At 39.0% G+C, this 20,562-nt stretch overlaps 1 protein-coding gene across 1 annotated transcript in view; it reads right to left on the bottom strand.

Annotated features, from left to right (window-relative positions):
* LOC109032113 (uncharacterized) overlaps window positions 1–20,562 on the bottom strand; it is a 141,457-nt gene that overhangs the window by 104,643 nt on the left and 16,252 nt on the right. The window contains exon 2 of the mRNA XM_072302821.1: window positions 18,071–19,247. The gene's annotated coding sequence lies outside the window, so the exon portion shown is untranslated. The remainder of the gene's footprint in view (window positions 1–18,070; window positions 19,248–20,562) is intronic.

Below are 20,562 nucleotides of genomic sequence, written 5' to 3'. Positions count from 1 at the left end.
AGCGCTATAAAAGTGACTTTTAATTATGTACGCATTGAGCCTCTTTAAATAGATTGTAGAATTTTTATCTGTCTATTTTAACGCTAAATTAGAATTAAAAATATATGAGAGAAGATATTTAGTGTAATTTACTCTCAGCATTCAATACCACAATATGAACGGCTGAATTGTTATTATATTCTTGGAAATTACTGGTGTTTGACCACCAACTTTAATTATCGGAAAATTTCAGTCTTGCACAGGAACAGACCAAGCAATACACAGTAACAGGTGGCACCCTAGCATCTAGCAACAAAAAAAGGTGAAGCCATTTCACCTCTGTGTTCGGAATTGGGAATTACAATTGCTTTTTCCCACCAGCGATGAAGTAATAATGCGATTTTCAGTATCAAATGTTTTAAATTTTTTATTAGTTTGGTTTTTTACCTGTTCGTTTGTTTTACCTTTTGGAACCCCAAACATCAATTTCACAAAGTTCATCTCTCTGAGGGATGCATGCACATTTTTGCCGAGAACAAGTCCGAAAGATACTCCTATTTTTTAATAAGCGTGATTTTCTATTCGCGATTGTAGTGCTTGACGTATTCAGATTCTTGTATTATTGTTTTTTCTGATTGGATGATCATTTTTTATGGGACTTTATGTCTCACGTTTGCTCCTGTTTCCTGGTCCTTAAAAATGTCATAAAAAATTAGAGCCACAACGGCCATCGTCGTGAATTGGACGTGGCTAAATCAAATGGAACATGTTTCTCTATTCCCTCCTTTTCCAGTTTCCGATTACACTTTCATACGATACCCTCTGAACTAATTACACATATATACTTAATCGCTTTGACGTCTGTTTCATTTTAATTTCTCCAGCAATCACCGTGCTGATGACTCAGAAGAGCCTAAACTCATTCTCCGCCTAACGTCCGTGAAAGTTTCCTATTTCTACTTCCATAACGCATTCTGGAAATTCAATGGAAATAGAAGAAAAACCACGAAAATACATTACTATTGGAGAGGAAACGTGAAAGTTCTCAATATCAGTGGCTAGAGCGTGAAACCACGTATCTCCTTATGCGACGTTGCGAACTTTTTGTCATAATTTGTTTCTTCTACGGAAAACTGGTCAACTTAGTGTCTGGAAAACTTCCTTAATTTTTCTTCTATGTTGGTAGAATATTCTGTATAAATTTGAAGCTGTAAAGTTGGCTTGTCCTTCTTAAAGAAAATAAAACAGGAGCCGGACTTTTGAAACACAGCAATTGAGATAGTAGGTTTCGGAATATGGCTTTCGATGTGTATTTCTGAAATTTTTTGTCTGATTTTTCCCATTAGATTTATATTGGGTAGAGGAGCAAAAAATATCACCCAATCTCGTGATTAATTAATTGCGGATCAGGGCAAACGTGAGGAAAATCTTGAGTCGTTGTTCAATCTTCAAAAGTGATCATGTTATTTTCTTCGACTTCAAATAGCATTTTGCCATTGAGATGGGTATTTTCCTGGAGAACCAGGAATTTTTTCGTAAAGCCAATCGCAAATTTAATCATGAGGCAAGAACTCCGGGTCACTGCAAACGGTCGGCGTTTAGGAACTTTTTGCACCCCTGGGGCGGAAGAGGGTGAGGGATTTTGGCGGGTCTTTTTGTGTACTCCGCGACGGGTTTGTCCGAGACCGGCATGTCGCTGTCCTCTTGATCTTATTCGGGTGTTTTCTTCTTACCAAAACGGTCCCCTAAAATAGATGGTTCTCGGGGTTGTTATTTCTTAGATGACTGCAACTCAGAGAAGGAACTTGGCAACTCAGACATTTGCATAGTGAAGAAATTAACAGGGATCGCTGGCTGAACCACTCATCCGTCATCTCTGAAGGATTCATCAGTAACATCTAGTTGAGCTTTCTCGAGGGATTGAGCCCTCTTGCTGAACGTATCTGACAGGCCTGATATCACTAATAAAGATATCGCAGTGATATCGATCATCCTGTCTCCCATCTATCTTAGGGATTGAACTTCCTGTACGCCCCGAAAATCGACCCGACCCTAACCATGCTTTTAATGCTTATTGATACAGTTGGTGTCACCAGAGGTGAAGAGGCGACTTTCCTCTGTTTAAATAAAATTTATAGCCGATTTCTATACAAGTATATCGGTGACTCTCTCTAAAGGATATCTCTATCATAACGTTTCAAAATCTCCAACTATTATGTGTTTTTCTTTTTAGAAAACATTTTCTTGACATTTTCTAATGAATGAGCATCTGGCATATGTTTAAATACGGGGATAAACCTCTTAAAAAATTGCACAAACTTACCGGTTTTCCGCACAGAGAGAAAATGACCTAACTTCTGGTTTTCATAAGTTTCCTTTCAAAAAGAATTCTGATAATATTTTAACCCTTAGATGCCCACGACTTTACTAACACACTAAGCCCCAAGCCAGGTGAAATTGACCCATATTTAAATATATTGAAGACATAATATAATTATTTTTACATGTAATTTTTGTAGCATTCTCTAAGTTATTTCTATGTTTTTGAAGGTGAGGAATCCTCTTTTTCTAAATTTTTTTGTTTCACCTTTTTGGTTACATATTGACGCTTTTCCATCCACCTTTGCATCTGTCATATGTAACTTCCTCAGGAGAAATAGTCGGATCAATTCGACACAACTTGCGATGATTTCTAGGCGCAATCGGCGAGAAAAAATTCCACACGACACATAACTTTCGCCAAAATACCAATTTTTAAACATTCGTCCTTTATGGTGCTTGGGGGACCTCAAAGAATGTTTTCTCTTCTTCTAAATAATCATTGATTTGAGCTGTGTTGCTCACTGTAAACCTTGAGGCACCACTGCAAATAACTCCAACGGAACCAAAATAGAGCAAGGAAAAGAACGCGTCTCGATGACGGCGCAGAGATACAACTATTCGTACTTGATGGATGTCCATGTTGCATCTGCAAAATTGAAGGCGCAATGGCGCGAGGCGTGAACTCGCAATGCCCTGCTCTACGCATGAACTTGAATCGTTCATGCATAGTGTGTTAAACCAGCTACATTTTTCTCATCTAATACACGTTAGTTGGTTTTCTTATAAAAAAATAAAATGTAAGGAGAGATTGACTACAACCTTGCAATTAACGGTTGCCCCAATGGAATACTGGCTATCGCGTTGAGGACCCCTTTGAAATGACAGGAACTCTGCTTGTCTCAAAAAGTAATCCGACTTTGAAATCTCTGACTGGGAAATATTTTCCCGTGCAGAGACAAGTTTTAAAACGTTGCCACCGTCAGCTAAGTATCCACTAATGTAAACGAAACCATTTAAAACGCTCATCAGTCAACGGAAACGGAACCAACGCTGCCGTGCTGAGGAAGAACGCCGTAGGAACATTCAAGACTTGCCAAATTCCCCTTGATAAAACATGTATTTTTGACGAGATTAATGTAAATTTTCTCTTGAAATTTTCAGAAATTTTAGATTAAATTGCGTACAAAATTGTCTAAACATCTTGAAAAAAAAATATTCATCATGTTTCCAATAAATTCGAGTTTTATCGAAGGAAATATGGCAATCCCTGGAGGTTCACACGGCGTTCTTCCTCAGTACGGCGGAATGGTCGTTGAGAAGTTGGGAAACATATCGGCTTCCGTCTTGTAAATACGCGAGTCAATAAAGAGCGAGCTACACGAGCTGTTTTCCATCGGGCTCGATTCCGTTTGCAAACAACCCCGATTCCGTGAGCTCCGTGACGTAACGAATTTAGACAAATGAAGCGGAAAGAGTGGGATCTGATTAAGTCGGTGTCTCACTTGTTGCGCGGCGCAAGCGAGCTTGGTGTGTTTCCGAGACGGATATCCTCATGCCACCTGAACAGACCGTCTGCTCCTGCCTCATTTTGAATTCATCCTCGCAACCGGCTGGGCTACATTAAAACGCGCCTACCTCGCCGAGCCCATCATCGCGGAAAATAAACCCCTACTTCCAGGTACACCGGAAAAAAATTTATCCAAAGGCCCACCATGAATAAAGCAAACGCGCATGAGAGGCGAGCGGGGCGGTAGACAACGTTTGAAATAAAACGTTTCTTTTCTCGATTGTCTGCATTCTTGTAGTGACGACGTAGCTGTAGAGACGAGGGTTGAAGAAACAACTATTTGCCATCATTCCAATAATTACACTGCCGTTCTAATAAGAACGTCGTAAGACCCATTCGGACAAGATTTTTCCAGGAAACTTAAACGTATTATTCTCAAAAATTTCAGATACTTTAAATTTGTAAAGTAAAATGGTTTATTACCCTTCAAGTAGCAATTTAAAGCTGGTAAAATAAGTAAAATCTTCAGTGTCTTGAAGTCTTAGTGGAGCCACTAGTTATATTTGATTATTTCATGTTAAAAACAAATTTGTAAAGACTAAAGCGGTCTAGAAATGTGTATGTAAATTTGTTCAATTGTTAATTGACAGTAAAAAAAAAAAATATATATTTTTAATCTTAATCTTATCTAAAGTTTCTGAAAAGTTTGAGGGCAAATATTCATGACTATCCTACAGGAAAAACATTAATATTTTATCGAGCAGGAAGATTTAGGACCACTCAAATGTTCATATGGCGTTTTTGTTCAACATGAGAGCACAGTTGTTTAGTTCTGTACGTTACAGAGCGGTGTTCTCATGGGGAAAGCTCGTACAAAACAGAAAAAATGACAGCAGTATACTTTTCCACCCTAGTCTTATTAGTTATTGATGACGGAGACAAACAAGATCTATGGAACTGAGTTAGGAAAAATTTGACCAAACTGAACAGAAAAAATCGAGGTTTTTTTTTATTAGAAAATCTAGTTCTGAAAAGTTTTGAGCTTAAATGGTCGTGCATTTTCAGGGGGTTCAGTCAAAAATCTGAAATTGAGAGAAAATGTTTTGAATGTGGAAGTAGGGATAAAACTTTCTCTCCAATATTGAGTCTTTTCGAGGAATTGAACTTCAAACCCCCCTTTTTTTGTTTCAGACTTGATGAAGATACGGCTCTTCTTTCGTGACGTCGATCCAATTATCGACGGTTAAACAGTAAAAACGCATATCTCAGTTTCCGACACTGCAGACTTCTTCTAACATATCAAATGTTGAAGTGGAAAATTGGTCAATTTTATATTTTAAAAACTTCTCTGATTTTTCATTTCTTGTAAAGCATATTCCAAGGAATTTTAAAGCAATAGTGTTTGTTTCTGTTTTCCTTTGATGAAATAAATTGAGAGTGGAGATTTTGAAACAACGCAAACTTTTGAACGCAATTGATGCATACACAACGTACTTTTATCAGGAAAAAACTGTGGGGAACCGGTATGGAGTTCAATTAATACTACACCGTCCTCTCTCATCTAACGTTACTCATTGGGTTTAATACTCTCAAAAATTTTGGAAATGTGCACAATACCATAACAGCGGCGGTGTAATTGCTCCAATCAAAATTCACAGAGACAAATACGGGAGGAAGAGTGGTGAAGGGAGAAAACAGAGAAAAGGGATACAGGAGAAAAAAGGGCCGCGGGCGAAGTGGACTCAACGGGCGGAAAAAAAGGGTTACGACGGGAGAGACGGACCCTCTTTACATAGTTGCCTATTTTCGAAAAATATCAGACTGCTCCAATATGAAGTAGCCTAATTTCTCGTAAATTCGACAACACTAGTCCAGAGTCACGAGCGTTGTTGCTAATTTAAGGAAACCTAAAAAAACCTTTATGCATCAATCTAAATAATGCTTGTGAGGACTGGCATCACTGCTATTACGCTTCGTCCCCATAACACCTGAATTGCGAATTGGAACGTGAAAAACGCACAAGAATATCCATTATTCGACCCGGCCTGACCAGAATGAACAGTCATAACAGTCATGATCTGCCTGTTGTTGCCTAAATTTACTTCATATAAGTCCCTTAATGATCTTTGCTCTTTCAGAGACGGGGTTTTTCTTTTATCTCCTCGGTTTACGTTTGCTTCGGGAGATATGTTTTTTTTTATTTCATGCACAGCTTTTTCGTGATAAGAATGTTGACACATGGGAGGCTAACACTGAAACAATGTTGGCAAACAAATAAAACAATATTATTTTGGCGTATTTCTTTCAAACAGAACTACACAGAAAAAAATAGATGGTGCTGACGACAGAGCCTTTTGTTCACAAGGCTCCTGCAGTTTCTTTGTTACACTTACAGAATTTTTCTGTTGTGAGAACAGAACTTCGGTCGTGGGAACAGAGTACTCTGTCCTCATAACGGAAGCTCCTGTGACTGTTACAAAAGAAGTGCAGAAGCCCTGTGAACAGAAGTATTTTTTTCAGAGTGTGTGCAGGTGCATGGGAAAGATGTGATGTGCTCGTTAGTACTCGGGCCGCAAGAATGCATGGGAAATATACTGCCGTGCTAAGAAAGAACGCCGTATAAGCCTTCGGGCGTTGCCAAATTTCCTCTGGCAAATCACTAATCTTCAGGAAAATTTCTGAATATTTTTCTGCTAATTTCTTAGATAATTTTGTTCGTAATTTTACCTAAAGTGTCTTAAAATTTCAAGGAAAAAGATTCATAACTTTCCTCAAAAATAAATATTTTATCGAAGGAAATTCGGCAACCCTCGAATATGTATACGGCGTTTTTCCTTAGCACGGCAGCATAATGCCCCAGTGACGAAGCCGCCCCAGCGGCTCAGATTGATCTGCATTAACTCATGAGCCTTGTCCTTATCATTAAGTTTGATACGGAACCTTAATATTTACAAAACACACATTATATTTTCCTTTAATACATATTTTTTTTTTCATCAATTAAAATGAGAATAATCCATACAGCATGTGCAAACATTTCAAAATCATGAGTTGAATAACGCTAACTCCGCCAGATTAAATATTAGAGCCTAACAGAAAGCGGAGCGGCGATACAGGGATACTTCACGCATTGCGCAACGCGTGAAGTATCCCTGTTAGGTTTGTAGGCGCGAATGCGTGTTTCGCGCTGGCTGCCCGCCTGCCACGGCGCTTGATGCAATGGGCCTGTTGCATGCAAGAGATACAGCCGTGCGAATAGACTTTTCAGAGGTTAAATGACACGAAAATTACGATGGTCACATTAAAAAAGTCTGAAATACACTCCTTACTGCGCAGTTTGCGTTGTTAGGAACGCGCTTTTTCAAATTTCCCGCTTCTGGGGGCAGTTTTCTAACGGAAACAATTAACGGCAACTCGCGGCTATTTCCGGTCAACTAAAACCTGGATATTTAAAAGTTGATCGATTTGTTTACCGCATAAAGCGTATATGGACCACTATAAGAGATCACGTTGGGTTTGTAAACAAACTGAAGGAAAAAATAACAACAACAACAACGACTCGGCATCTTCCGGAAATCACCGAGCCCGCCGTTTGCTCGTTTCCGGTGATTGGAAAACTGCCCCCAGACGCGGGAAATTTGAAAAAGCGCGTTCCTAACAACGCAAATTGCGCAGTAAGGAGTGTATTTCAGACTTTTTTAATGTGACCATCGTAATTTTCGTGTCATTTAACCTCTAAAAAGTCTAATCGCGCGGCTGTATCTCTTGCATGCAACAGGCCCATTATTTCACACCAGAAGTATTGCACAGTATCATACGACACTGAAGGCGCTCTAATATATTAGTAATGGCAGGCATCCATCAAAAGTCCGGAGCTTTCCTCTCAAAATAAATCAAGATACTACGGCCCAAAAAGAGAGCAGTATTCCAAAAACTCACTATGTCCTAGCATCCGTAATACACTTTATCGCCTGGCTGTTGCTTAATCGCCATCGGCTATAAAAGGCTATAAGAAATTGTGTAGCCGGCTATAGAAGCTATTGGAAATCTTACAGCCGGCCGTAGGTCTATGGTATTTTGGAACACAGATTCTACTGCCAATTTTTACCAGGGGCACAATTGTAAATTTAACCTTATTACAAATTAAATCACACGGGCATTCATTCAAAATGATCCTCTCTTCAAAACAGTTCGTAAAATTATGCGTGCAACATCCTAAGAGGTAACTTTTCAAATCTCTAAACTGGCGAGCAAAAGAGACTCCCGTCATTAACGCTCCTTTGAGAGTCGCGAGAAGACAAAAATGAAAGTTACGACCCACTGATATACACAATAGATTTCCATCAGCGACGGCACGCGAGGTAAAATATGCATTCATAAATTTATCGCTCGACGATAGACTTAAACCGACTTAATTAAAGTTTTGCCTCGTTGAGCGTCACTCTCCCCAACCCTTTCAAAAACCATACCGCGACCCTTGGAGCTACTTTTAATTATTAACTGGCCTCCGTATTAAAATTCATCCCTGCCCTCAAGACTTTCAGTTATAAAAGTTTTTTTTTATATTCTCACTTTTTTTTCCAAGATTTAAGACACATAAGTTCCTTTTTCTGCCCTCGTTCTGAAGTTTTAATGCGCGCTTTTGCCCCATAAACATGAATTTTCACTATCTCACTCTCAACAAGTGCGCTAAGCTATACTTCTATCCCTTCTAAAGACGATTCTCGTGTTACACCAACATTGAGTTTCATTTACATTTATGTAAACAATCGATGTAATATGTACGGAGATTTTTTCTAACCAAAAATGTGGAACTGCGAAACCTAAAATTCATAATGAATTTAAATGGGAGAAAAAATGATTTTGCTAAAACTCGTAAACGTAACCTACAATCTCTTTATTAGGAATTAGAAATCGCTGTTTTTCCAAAAGAATATGTATTGTGGAAATGATATAAAGTTTAACAGTATCAGAACGCGAAAATTAATTATTTGATTGGATTCATCGGATGGAATATTCTGCATCCGAAAACATACAACTTAATCTAAGAGTTCACGCATTAGATTTCTTTGGGGAAAAGCAACTGAAATGAAACTCTATGCGTAATGACTCCGTTTTTAATTAAATTTCAATGTAAAACCAGGAAAATGAGTTTGATGTTCTAATGGCTATTCACTCCTGGTATAGATTCAATTAAAAACTTTGTTCTTTTAACTATCAATCTCTGATCGTCGTTAAATAGTGTTTTCGTCAAAGTATCAATATCTCATATCCAACTTTCCGACACGAACATGTCTTCTCCGCGGACAGTCACATTTGTTTTCCCAAACTCTGCGCTATTGATAAGTGAAATACGGAGTGAAAACTCATAGAAAAGGCGCTCAATTCCCCGGAAAGGCCAGGAGGAAAGTGTAGCGAAATGAAGTGTATCGGAGAGTTACTGTATTTATACTTCCATACGCGGGAGCTAACTTTAAATGACTGGTTGACTGTGGCTCGCCCTAGCGCCGCCAGATGTGACGAGCAACAGGGGATTTTTATTTCAACGCGAGGAAAACCAAAACATGTTTGCTTGCCACTTGTCAACCGCGACCATCGGGAACCGTATTTATGCTTACAATTAATTTTCCGCGAGGACCGAATTTGCATCAACTCCCGCCTAATTTATGGGACTTTTTGTTCGCGACTCATGTTCAAATTGTTTCCAACTCCCGTAGCGACCCGGCCTTAGCCGTTGCCCCCCCTGTCCCTGTCTGCCCCCTTACTTTCTCTCGCGACTTTGCAACTTGACTTTTGAAACTTGCGACGCTCCTTTTTTACTTTGTTGTACTTTGGGTGTTATTTTGATTAAATCACTCTCGGATTACTTCTCCTAGCGTTGTTGCCTGATTGCGCCAAGAATTTTGTCTGCTACACTGGAAAAAAAAAAAACACACACATTGGATCTAGAGTCCAGACTCTTGAAAACATTGACAAGAAAAAGGACTCTTGATTCAATCAGATTTAAGCTTAAATCAAAAGGAAATCCGCTCAAATTAAGAGGCTTGGTTCTTGATTTAAGCTAAAATCTGATTGAATCAAGAGAATTTTTTCTTATCGATGTTTTTAAGAGTTTGGACTCTAGATACAACGTGTTTTTTTCCAGTGTAGACTAGAACACGGTTATTTCTGAGATCGTTCATGAGTAACACCATTTTTAATATGCTAATTTGAGGAAGGAGCCAAGGTGTTATGAACGATGGCGAACTGAAAAATCGCCCGGCACAATTTTTCTTTACATGTATTAAGCCCTTGAAGGAGGCATACCTTGTTAATTGTTTTGAACTTCATCAGTTCAAGGTATTGAAATAAACTGCATTGTGCTGTTTCACGTGTTCTCGAACGATTTATATAGGATAACTGAAAGAAATATTGATCTAGACGCAGTTGTATATGAGTACGGTGTAATGTGTAATCATATGTAGCGACTAAAAAATTTAACCTACTCCTAATTTATTTTTATCATATTTGTGACTAATAGTATATGTTTCTGTTAAACTCGGTGCAATTATATGATATAATTTATTATAGGTATGGAGCACATGCTATATTTAATGGCCGGCTATCGGCACCTAATAGTATCGCTGTGTCAAAAATCATAAGTAGACCTTAGCGGGCTGATTTTCGAAGTCTATTGAAGATTATTGATGGACAAAGAGGACAAAAAGGAATAAATAAAGCGATCCTATTGGTGGAAGCGGGTGAATTGCAATGGACAAATGAGGTAAGTAATAGACAAACTAACGGTAACCCACGAGAGACCCCGTGGTTATTGTCCATAATTTTCCCTCTTGGTCTATAAGAACCAGCCGTTTCAACCAATAAGATCGCCCCGTGATCCTATGTCTTCTTTGTCTACAGCTTTGTCCATCGATTTTTATAATCAGCCCGCTGGTAGAATGATACACAAGAGGTACTGTTCTTATCAATAGTTGCTCCCAATTGACTGTGCACATGCTTAAACGAGCGTTCATGGATTGATAGATTGCTTGAAATTCGATAGCGCACTAAAAAAAAAAAAAAGATTGGTAGAATTTACCATTTCTTTACGCTGTATTTCACACAGCACGAAGGAATGGTAAATTCTATCAATCTTCATGTCGATTCTGCCAGAGGAATGGTTACCCGTACCAGTATATAGTAACGTTTACCTTTCTTCTGGCAGAATTGACTCTGAATTGACGCTATGTGAAATACAGCTTGAAGGAATGGTAAATTCTACCATTTTTTTTCAGTGCGGGTGATATTCCTGTACCTGCCGGCAACAATGCCCTCTGAAAGTGAGAAGGAAAACTCTGACGTGAAAAATGCACAGATGCAGTTTTGAGTTCCACCACGGATTCGGGTCGAGCTTTGTGGTTCAGTGGGTCGGTTTTTGAGAGCTGCTCTATGATTAATTTCCCTCGGTGAGTTACGCCATAAATCTGTCGGATGGAGGTGGGTCACCGTTGATGACTGATGAAGGGCCCAATCTGGAGTTAGCAACTACTGTCATAAAAATGCAAGATTCGTTCGGAGGTATTGAGGCAGAAACTAGGAATCGGGGGTATATCACTCTACTGCACGAGGGGGAAAATTTCGGTTCGTATTCAACACCAAAATTCTGTGGTGTTCATAACCGAGACACTCTGCCCCAGAAACCAAAATTCGGTTCAATCAGTCAAAATTGAATCAATGAGAACGAAAACGCACCAGCTCGGTAACTCAAAAATGCTCACTTTTCACTGAGGACAGAAAATTTACATAAAGGTCATTGAAGTTGCCAAATCTGTTCCAACTTGGATATTTAAAGTTTCCTTAATTACTTGCTTTCAGGCACCAAAAATCTTTTTCTTAGACTAACTTATTTACCTAATATGCAGTTTTGTATGTGTCTTGATTATTTTCATTTTTTCGAGTTGGTGTGTTTTCGTTCTTACTGATTCAATTAGGTTCGTATGGCCGAAAACTGTGGTTACTTGGCTCGTAAAAGTTTGTTGTTCATATGCGCCGAAGTTTAGTTCCCCTAACCGAAGATTTTTACTTAGTTTAAGCTTCGTACAGCACCCAATTTTTTCTTATTATTGGCAACAAAGAAGAGCAGCCGATGTGTCATTTTTGTTAAACTTCATTTCTAACCGTTTCACACATATTTAATGGATGCGGAGCAGTTAAAAATGTATGAGACCAGCTTTGCACTCAATTTCAGCCGTTTGAACTTCATACCGCACCGAAATTATTGAGCAGCCAAAATTCCTTAAATTTATAATACTCCATACAGTTACAAATTTTAATTTCTCACCTTAGATTATACTACTCCCAACATTTCTGTATAATTTTTCCCTGACATTTTTGTCCTCTCTTCTTTTCTTTTCTTTCTTAGTGTCTTTCAGGTGCTTAATAGTAAGCTTTCAGGTGCCAATAGTAGTGCTATGGAGCCGAGTAAATTTTATGTACTACTACCACTACTTATTTATATATTTATTTATTCTCTGTTTTGTTACTCAGGAGGAAAGTAACGCCCAAATTTTCAGAATTAAGTTTGCTTCAAGATTGTAATAATCTAATTTATGAACGTATTGACTCGATAAAACCGCAAAATCCGTTTAAAAATGAGACTTATATGTGAGAGAGTAGTGACGTCAGCTGCTGACTATTGACGTCATTTCAAACAAAACAGCGGTAAGTCCACATTAATCCGCGAGAGAGCTGCACTCACTGCTGTCTTGCCAAATATGAATTGAGAAATACCCTTTTAATAGAGTTGAATTTGAAATTCATCGATTTTCAAGCTACCGTCGCCGTACGATTTCTTGAAGTCTTTTGGAGGATTACTGACGATTTTACGAAAAACTGGAGGGCACATTCAATAAAATTTTCCTAGTGGATGCTAAAAGATCCAGTTTCTCAATAATTCATTTTTTCACACTTGCTTTTCTCCTCAATTACATGACAGTAATTAATGCCAAAAAAAATGATCGATTCGTTTGAGGGTGTAGAGGCAAAATTTATCGTCCAAGTGTCTATCCTGCAAATGAGCTTCATATCACCCATTGTACATTTGGACTGCATTTTGCAATTTGGAGCTATTAATTCTGGCTCATCTGAAAAAAAAAACACTCACGTGCATAGGTAAACTAATGGCACATACGTTGTTTTTAAACCGGACAGGAATTTATAGTTCCTGATTGCAAAATGTAATCCATTTTATCTTCACGTTGAACGTGATACAATCCTTGAGTAGAGTTCGAGAAAAGGGTGAAATTAAGAGTATTCTAATGTAAAATGTTTCAATTAGTTCGCGAGATCCTGATAAGCATTAAATATCTAATGATGCACTTGAGGATTCTTGAAAGAGAGACTCGATATCAACTGTCCGTAATTGGACGTATTTCTGCCAAACGGAAGTATCTGCATTATGACGTGAGCCCAGTTATGCGTGTGTTCTTATGGGTCTCAGGGCTCATGCCTAAGCACATAGTTCCGTTTGATAGAAATAGGTCCAATTTACGTACGAGGAGTCTGGATTATGTCCGTTTTAAACCCGAGAAATTCTCACCCGTGTCGCAAACATTTATTCTTCAATGAGACAGAACAAGAAAATTTAAACATGAAACATTTGAAGTTTAGGCAAAAATTCTTTCAAGATATACGTTACGAATAAGTTTACCTTTGAATATGTGCGGAGTTTCTACATTATCTCATTTTTTCTTATCATTGTTTCGACGGAGGCTGATTTAATTTCCAAAACTAAAATTAAAACTAAAAGAAAACGCACTAAAATTATAACGAAATGGCAGCGATGCCGAAATGGCCATAGTGTTAGTTTGACAACCGGAATCTAAGAATCGGGCGAGAAAAGAAAATAGTGAGTATTATCTGATACAACTCGATAAAGGAGGAAAAAGAAACATAACTCTTCAATGACTTCTGATACAACCCGATAAAGGAGGAAAAAGAAACATGACTCTTAGTTCCTTTTCGCGAAATGCAATCTAACACGGAAAAAAATTAAATGTTGATTTAGCATTTATACTGTTAAAAAGATGCCTGACAAGTTTCAAATGCTGATTTTACAATACAAAAATGCTAACATAACATTTTAATTTGTACGTTTTGCAATGGCGTAGTTACGTTAGCATTTGTTAAATGTAAAATCAGCAATTTTAAACTTGTCGGACATCTTTTTAACAGTATAAATGCTAAATCAACATTTACTTATGAATCTTAAAGTCCTCCAAAGTTCAATCTCACGATTCGGAGAAAAATCCAAAGAGGCAACAGTGCCTACCGCGAGGGTATTTTCGCAATTCATTATCCAGCATCGCGGAGTGAGTCTATTTAGACTGGAAACTCCTCGCGGAGTGACTCTGTAAATTCAATCGCGGGCGCTCAAAAACACCGGTTGCATACTGCACCAGCCCCGTGAACCGAGATCCCAGCGGAGGTTGTTTCACCACTTGATAAATCGACAATCTTCCTGTCCGCGACGTGCGACGTGCCTGGAACGCCATCCCTAGGCGATCCTCATCTTGAACCTACAGCTCCGCACTGCCGCCGTCTCCGTCTTACCGAAGGGAGCGGAATAACGCCCGGATTTTCCACGTCAAGTTATCCCTCAATTCTACTAATCTAATTAAAATTACCTGTTCGAAAAAGCGTGTTAGCGTTGGAGACACAAGATAAGTAAGGCGATTGAATGGCATACACTGAAAAAAGGATCTTAAATTTGTCGCCAAAAAGTATTTTTTCTTAAATCAAGAATTTTGCAGTTTAATAGGAACTAATTTTTCGCAACCCAAGCATTATTTTGCTTGTATCAAGAAAAAATCAGTTTAAATCAAAATAAAACAAATTCTTGGCGGCAAATTCAAGAATTATCATGCTTGAGCCAAGCACCTTTTTTTTCAGTGTATAGCAGAGGTCATATAGCAAATAGCTTTGGTGTTTCTATCGAAAAATCGTTGGTTTGAAAGGAATACGATTGCGCCAATTTTTACTATACTATACCATACGAATTTTTTGAGGATCCAATTAAAATTACCTATGCGGAGAAACGTGTTAGTGTTGGAGACACGAGACAAGTAAGTCAGTTGAATCGCATTTAGCAGAGGTCATAGCAAATAGTTTTTGTTTTTCTATCGAAAAATCGTTGGTTTCAAAGGAATACGAGGTCATAGGCAGTGGCGTGCGGTCCGGATAAGCAAGGCAAGCACTGCTTGCCCAAAGATTTCAAAAGAAAGAAGAAAATTATACCTGTTACATGCATTTTTTACATTTTAGCAAATATAATTTATAAAAGGTGTTCAGTATGTAAATTGCATTGAAAACAGAAAGAGAGAGAGACAGAAATACGTAGAGAGAGCGGATGGAGGTGGCGCAGCGCGCTGCGCGGCCTAAACACGGGCCGACTCATGCGCTGGAGAATCGCTTGCGATCAGCTGAGCGGAGAGCCACTGCTCGGCGGCGGAATCAAGGCGGGCGGGTAGGGCGGTACGTTCCGAGTCCGAGCCCTTCGCTGCGCGATCGCAGCTCGCTTCTCTTGGCCATGTCTTGGCCCGTCACCGCACCGCAGCGCGCTGCTTCTGCCTCCGATGCGCTATCTTGCTCCCTCTTTCCGTCGCGGTTGTAGCTGCTCCTTCGGAGCAAATGCCCTTAAATTCTATAAAATTTCGCTCACTTGATCTAATTAGTGATGATTAGAAATTCTCAAACATGTTTAAAATGCAGAAAATTCTAATTTTCTAACTTATTTTTCTAATTTCTAATTTTAAACTCAAAAAATTCTAAATAATGTAGAATAAAGACTACAATATCTCAAATAAGTGGCAAAATTAGGAGTTAAGAGCATGGAGCCGTCCTCTAATGCTCAATAACATTCGAAACAAGTTGAGTAAACGAAATCATAAGTAAGAGAGAAAGTAATAAAACCACAGTTTTTCAAGACGTTCCATCAGATTTCATCCGAATAATAGAGCAAATACCGTAAAATTTTAACAATTTTCTAGGGAGGCTCCTGGGAGGAGGGGAAAGAGACTACGTTAACCCCCCCCCCCCCCCCCCCCGGATGGCGAACGCTAGAGCTTGCCCTGTCACTAAACCCACCGCACGCCACTGGTCATAGGATTTCGTCAACCAATTTTTGTCCCCGCACATGTTTTTTCCAGTAGCTTATGTCCGAGCGTTTTTTCGACAGGGGAGTTTTGGTCCACTTACTAATAAATTGAAACCCAAAGTTAATTGGTCCACATGTAAGTACAAACGAAAATACGTGCTCACGACTTTTTAGGATGAAAATGTATAATAACTTGGAAGAATGAAGAATGAGGGTTTGCTTGTTTTTTTTTTTTTTTTTTTTTTTTCTTGTTTTGTTTATTCGGGCCAACTGAGAAAAATATATAATCGAGATTTTTGGTCAAAATGGGGGAGTGGCAATTCCATGAGGGAAAATTCACTAAAACTCTTTACACCTCTTTGGTGCAACAGGACTCAATTATCTTTCCAGAAAATCCCGTCTTGTTATACTTGAACTGGTTAAACATTTTGATCTGCCTCAAGTAAGCTCTTAGATTTTTCCTATGTACGATAACTTCGCGACGGCCGCCGGCGTGCCACGGCGCTTCGAGCTACTATTTTGCCACGGATGTATTGCACAGTATCATACGAGATTGAAGGCACTCCAACGTTTCATGATTGGTGGCACCTTTTAAAAGCACGAAGTTCCCTCGCAAATTAAATCAAGTAACGACGGCAAAAAGAGAGCAGTAGTCGAAAAACTTATTTGGTCCTAGTATCATGTATTCAAAAACGTCTAACATGATTTTTGAACTTCATTAGAGGAAAAAGTGACTTGTTCCAAACGGATATATGCTCAAATTTACCGCCGATAAGATTTTCTCAAGAATCAATACAGAACATAATGCTAGTTTAAAGGAGAAAATGCATTATGTTATCTAAAAAGAGAAGTCACTAACATCAAGCATAATCCCGCTCTCATTCAGTCATTTTATTCTTGATGCAAAATAAAATCTTCTTGACAGCACACTCAAGAATGTTTCTGCTTAAATTGAGTCACTTTTTTCTCTAATGAAATTCAAAAATTATGCTAAACGTTATTAAATACGGATGCTACGACTTTGTGTGTTTTTGGACTACCGCTCTTTTTTTGTACCGTAGTGTCTTGATTTATTTTGCGAGGAAATTTCCACACTCTTAAAGGATGCCTGTCATTCTTAATATGTTTGGCGCCTTCAATTTCGTATGATATTGTGCAGCACCTGCTCTGTTGCGAAATAGTTGCTTGAAGTGGCTCGGCGGGCTAGGGCGACCAACGCGACACGCGCATTGGCGCCTACAAACCTAACAGGGATACTTCACGCATTGCGCAATGCATGAAGTATTCCTGTTAGGTTTGTAGGCGCTAGGGCGCGTGTCGCGCTGGCAGCACGCCGCCGCGCCGCTCCGCTCTGTATTTGACCGTAATATTTGAACTCGCGGAGTCCGCGTTTTTCAACTTATGATTTTGGAATGTTTGCATAGTTCTCATTTGAACTGATTAAAGAAAAAGAAGGGGTAAAAAAGAGGATTTTGAAACAGAAGTAAGTGCATGCGCAAAAATTGACGTCCTCAGATCAAACAGCGTATCAGTTTAGGACCGCAACTTTCTAAATTATTATTATTTATTATATATATATATATATATATATATATATATATATATATATATATTATTATATATATATATAAAAATAAAATAAAAAAATGCATTTTTGACCACTGCTAGATAATCTTATTGATAATATTTTACGTAATATCAAACAAAGAAGAGCGGTAAAAAAACCTTATCTTTATGGAAACGAAATCGGAGCAGTGAAATTTTCGTTAAACCTTTTCCCCGTCGCTTATCACATAAAAAGAAGGGAGAACAGTGCGGTGGTACATTTCTTCAAAGCCCACGGTGCTTCGAGAGGGAATTCCAATCCCTCCGATTGATTTTCGAAGCCACGTTCCGAAGAATCAGATTATCCGCGCCACCCTCGCTTTATCAACGCGGATAAGGGCGCCTCTTCTGCGGGCGTTTTCTTTAAACATGTCATCGTTTTGCTTATGCTCGGGAGTTTGGCGCGGAGTAAATTACCATCCAAGCCAAACCCTCCTCGGCTGAGTGCATAAGGGACGAGTGTCTCCATCAAGAGAGGGAGGGAGGCGAAAGTGCGGGCTGAAAATAAGGGTGGGGGTACTTACTCGCTATTTAGGGCGCAGGAATGCTTGTCCTCGGAGTCTCAGAGGCAAACAGATCCATTTCCGATGACGGCCTGATGAGATCCTCGTCTGCTCCACCGCACTCTCCGCTAGCACGGGTCGAATCCGGACAGATTACCCCCCGCGCCCAGCATCCCCCCTCGCCGACCCCGCGCCCGCGCCCCCGAAACCCCAATTTTTACGCCCGGGGTCGCGGTTGCCACGCTCGAAATCCGGATTTTCACAGAAAACACCTCTTTCCAACGATTAACTTTTCAACGATTGTTTCTTTCTATAGCAACAATTCAACGAGTCCGTTTATAGTTTCTTAAAGAAGTAATCGCGCACACTTCCGCATTTAATGATGCCGAGAGAGGAAATTTTTAACCACAACGATGCACTAATCGTACGATATTTATTTTGAGAAATAAATTATTGTTCCTAGAATGGATTGACGAGGCAAGTCGAAACTCTGGAGGCCCTTAAAATCCGCCGACGGATGCGGGAACGTTGGGTGAATGACAAACCTTGTTTTCGCACATGCAAATTGGAGATTTTGAAAATTTGGAGGTAGGAAAGCAGGGGTATTGGGAAAGCATCTGGGAAATTTTTGAGTTAGGTGACCAGGTCTCAACTTAAAGTTGAGAAACACGGGATTGGATTCATTGTGGATCAGCGTACGTCGTCCAAGGATTCTTTCTTTTTTTAAAAAATCATAGGTGAGGCATTTAGGAGATGAAGCTCATTTTGCGGAAGTTTTGATAAGTCGTATTTGAAATTATTGCTAAACACCTCCAAAGAGGCTGCAGGGACTCTTCCAATTATGCAGGAAATATTATAACTTGGGATGGAGAAAGAAATAACTTAATAAAAAAACCAACCGAACTGCTTTTCTAGCCTTCTTTGCTCCTACACTCAAGACCCTGATACACTCGTCTAACTCCTTACTCGTGATAGTTTAAACTCGTCCATACATTATTCAAAAATCGCGGAGTTCTGATAAGCCGCCTCTGGCCCTCTGGAGTTAGTTCCCGCGACTTGACATCAAAGGGATGAACTGGATGCGAAGTTGTTGCGAACCCTGTCCCTTTCTCCACGCGAGGCGCGGTTTGAGTTCCACCAACTGAAATCTTAATGTCCGCCGAGTTGAGTGAATAGAGACTCGAGTCTTCGCCAGCAGCTGAAATCAAACGAATAAAAGCACAGGCTTAAAACAAGATGAAATGAACGCGAAGCAAGTGCGGTCTCGCTCTTGCCGTACAACGTTTCAAAGTGGGATTTTAAAAAAAAATTCGCCGGAGCAAACACAATGGTTCGTCCTGTTAAAACCTTAAAAAATTATTCTTAATTCCATCTTCTGAGAGAATTAATGACGTGAAAAATTGCATGGTCCTTCAACATTTGCATGAAAAATCTGTGAAATGACCAATTATCATGTTATGGACAATGTTTACGGAATATTTTTACGTTCAAAGTATACTTTTCGACTGTCGACTTTTCAAAGGAGATAATTTTTGACAAGTTTAATTCAAAGCTACTACCAACTCTTTTTTAGTTAGTTAGTTAGTTATTATAATTTTAAGACATTCAGCGACTCAGCCGCAATACTCATTAATGTATACATACATATAACTCGCTTTACAGCTCTCCCTCGCGCTCTACGACTCCTAACCTCCACTGCTCTCTTTCAAACCACAAATCCTGGAGGATTGAGCACCTTAACATTTCTGCTTCAATCCCTTCCCTCCAACCTTGCTTGGCATCCATGATATCCCGTACCGTCAGATATGCATTAATGCATATCTGTTAAATATTTGTTCCAATTGTCAGTATCCAAGTGCATTAATGAGACTGTAGTGGTGAGTGCAAGGAGCACAATAAAAATTACATAATAAGTTATATTGAATGTATATTTTTCAAGCAGAATTGTGAAAATTTTTTTCTTTTTGAATATGATTTTTAAGCTTCAATCAAGATAATTTTAAGAGAGGAAAACAAGGTTGTTTTTAAAGTGGCATACACTGAAAATAGATTTTCTCTTTACGCGCAGTATTGTTACAGTTATATTTATGACAGATATTTCTTTTTGAGCTGGAAAGAATACCTCGCAAAAAGGAGTCCTCATCATTTTAAGCACAACAACAAGAAGGAAGACATCAGATCAGCCCCAGTTCGTCTTTTGTAGCGAGTAATAATGAAAATTACTTTCCTTTGTAAGTATGTACAGAATCTTTTGAGATGAAAAAGATTTTGAGGAGTGGTGGCACGCTCTGTCAGTATGAAATAGTACCATCATTGTACAAGAGAAATTGCCCGGCCTTTCCGGCTTTTGAGAGCGCAATAGCGGCATTATACGCTCCAAAATATTTGAGGCTTAGCGGGTCCTTTGAATCTTGTTACGTCAATAAATCAAAGGAATTATTAATAAGTACTTCTTGCCAAATTTGGCTCTTATTTTTCAATTTTTTCTTACCAAAAAGGGACTAAGTTATCAA

The sequence above is a fragment of the Bemisia tabaci genome, chromosome 7 (assembly GCF_918797505.1).
Source record: "Bemisia tabaci chromosome 7, PGI_BMITA_v3".
NCBI lineage: Eukaryota > Metazoa > Arthropoda > Insecta > Hemiptera > Aleyrodidae > Bemisia > Bemisia tabaci.
Note: the sequence above shows the minus strand (reverse complement) of the source record. Positions and strands in the feature narration are given on the sequence as shown.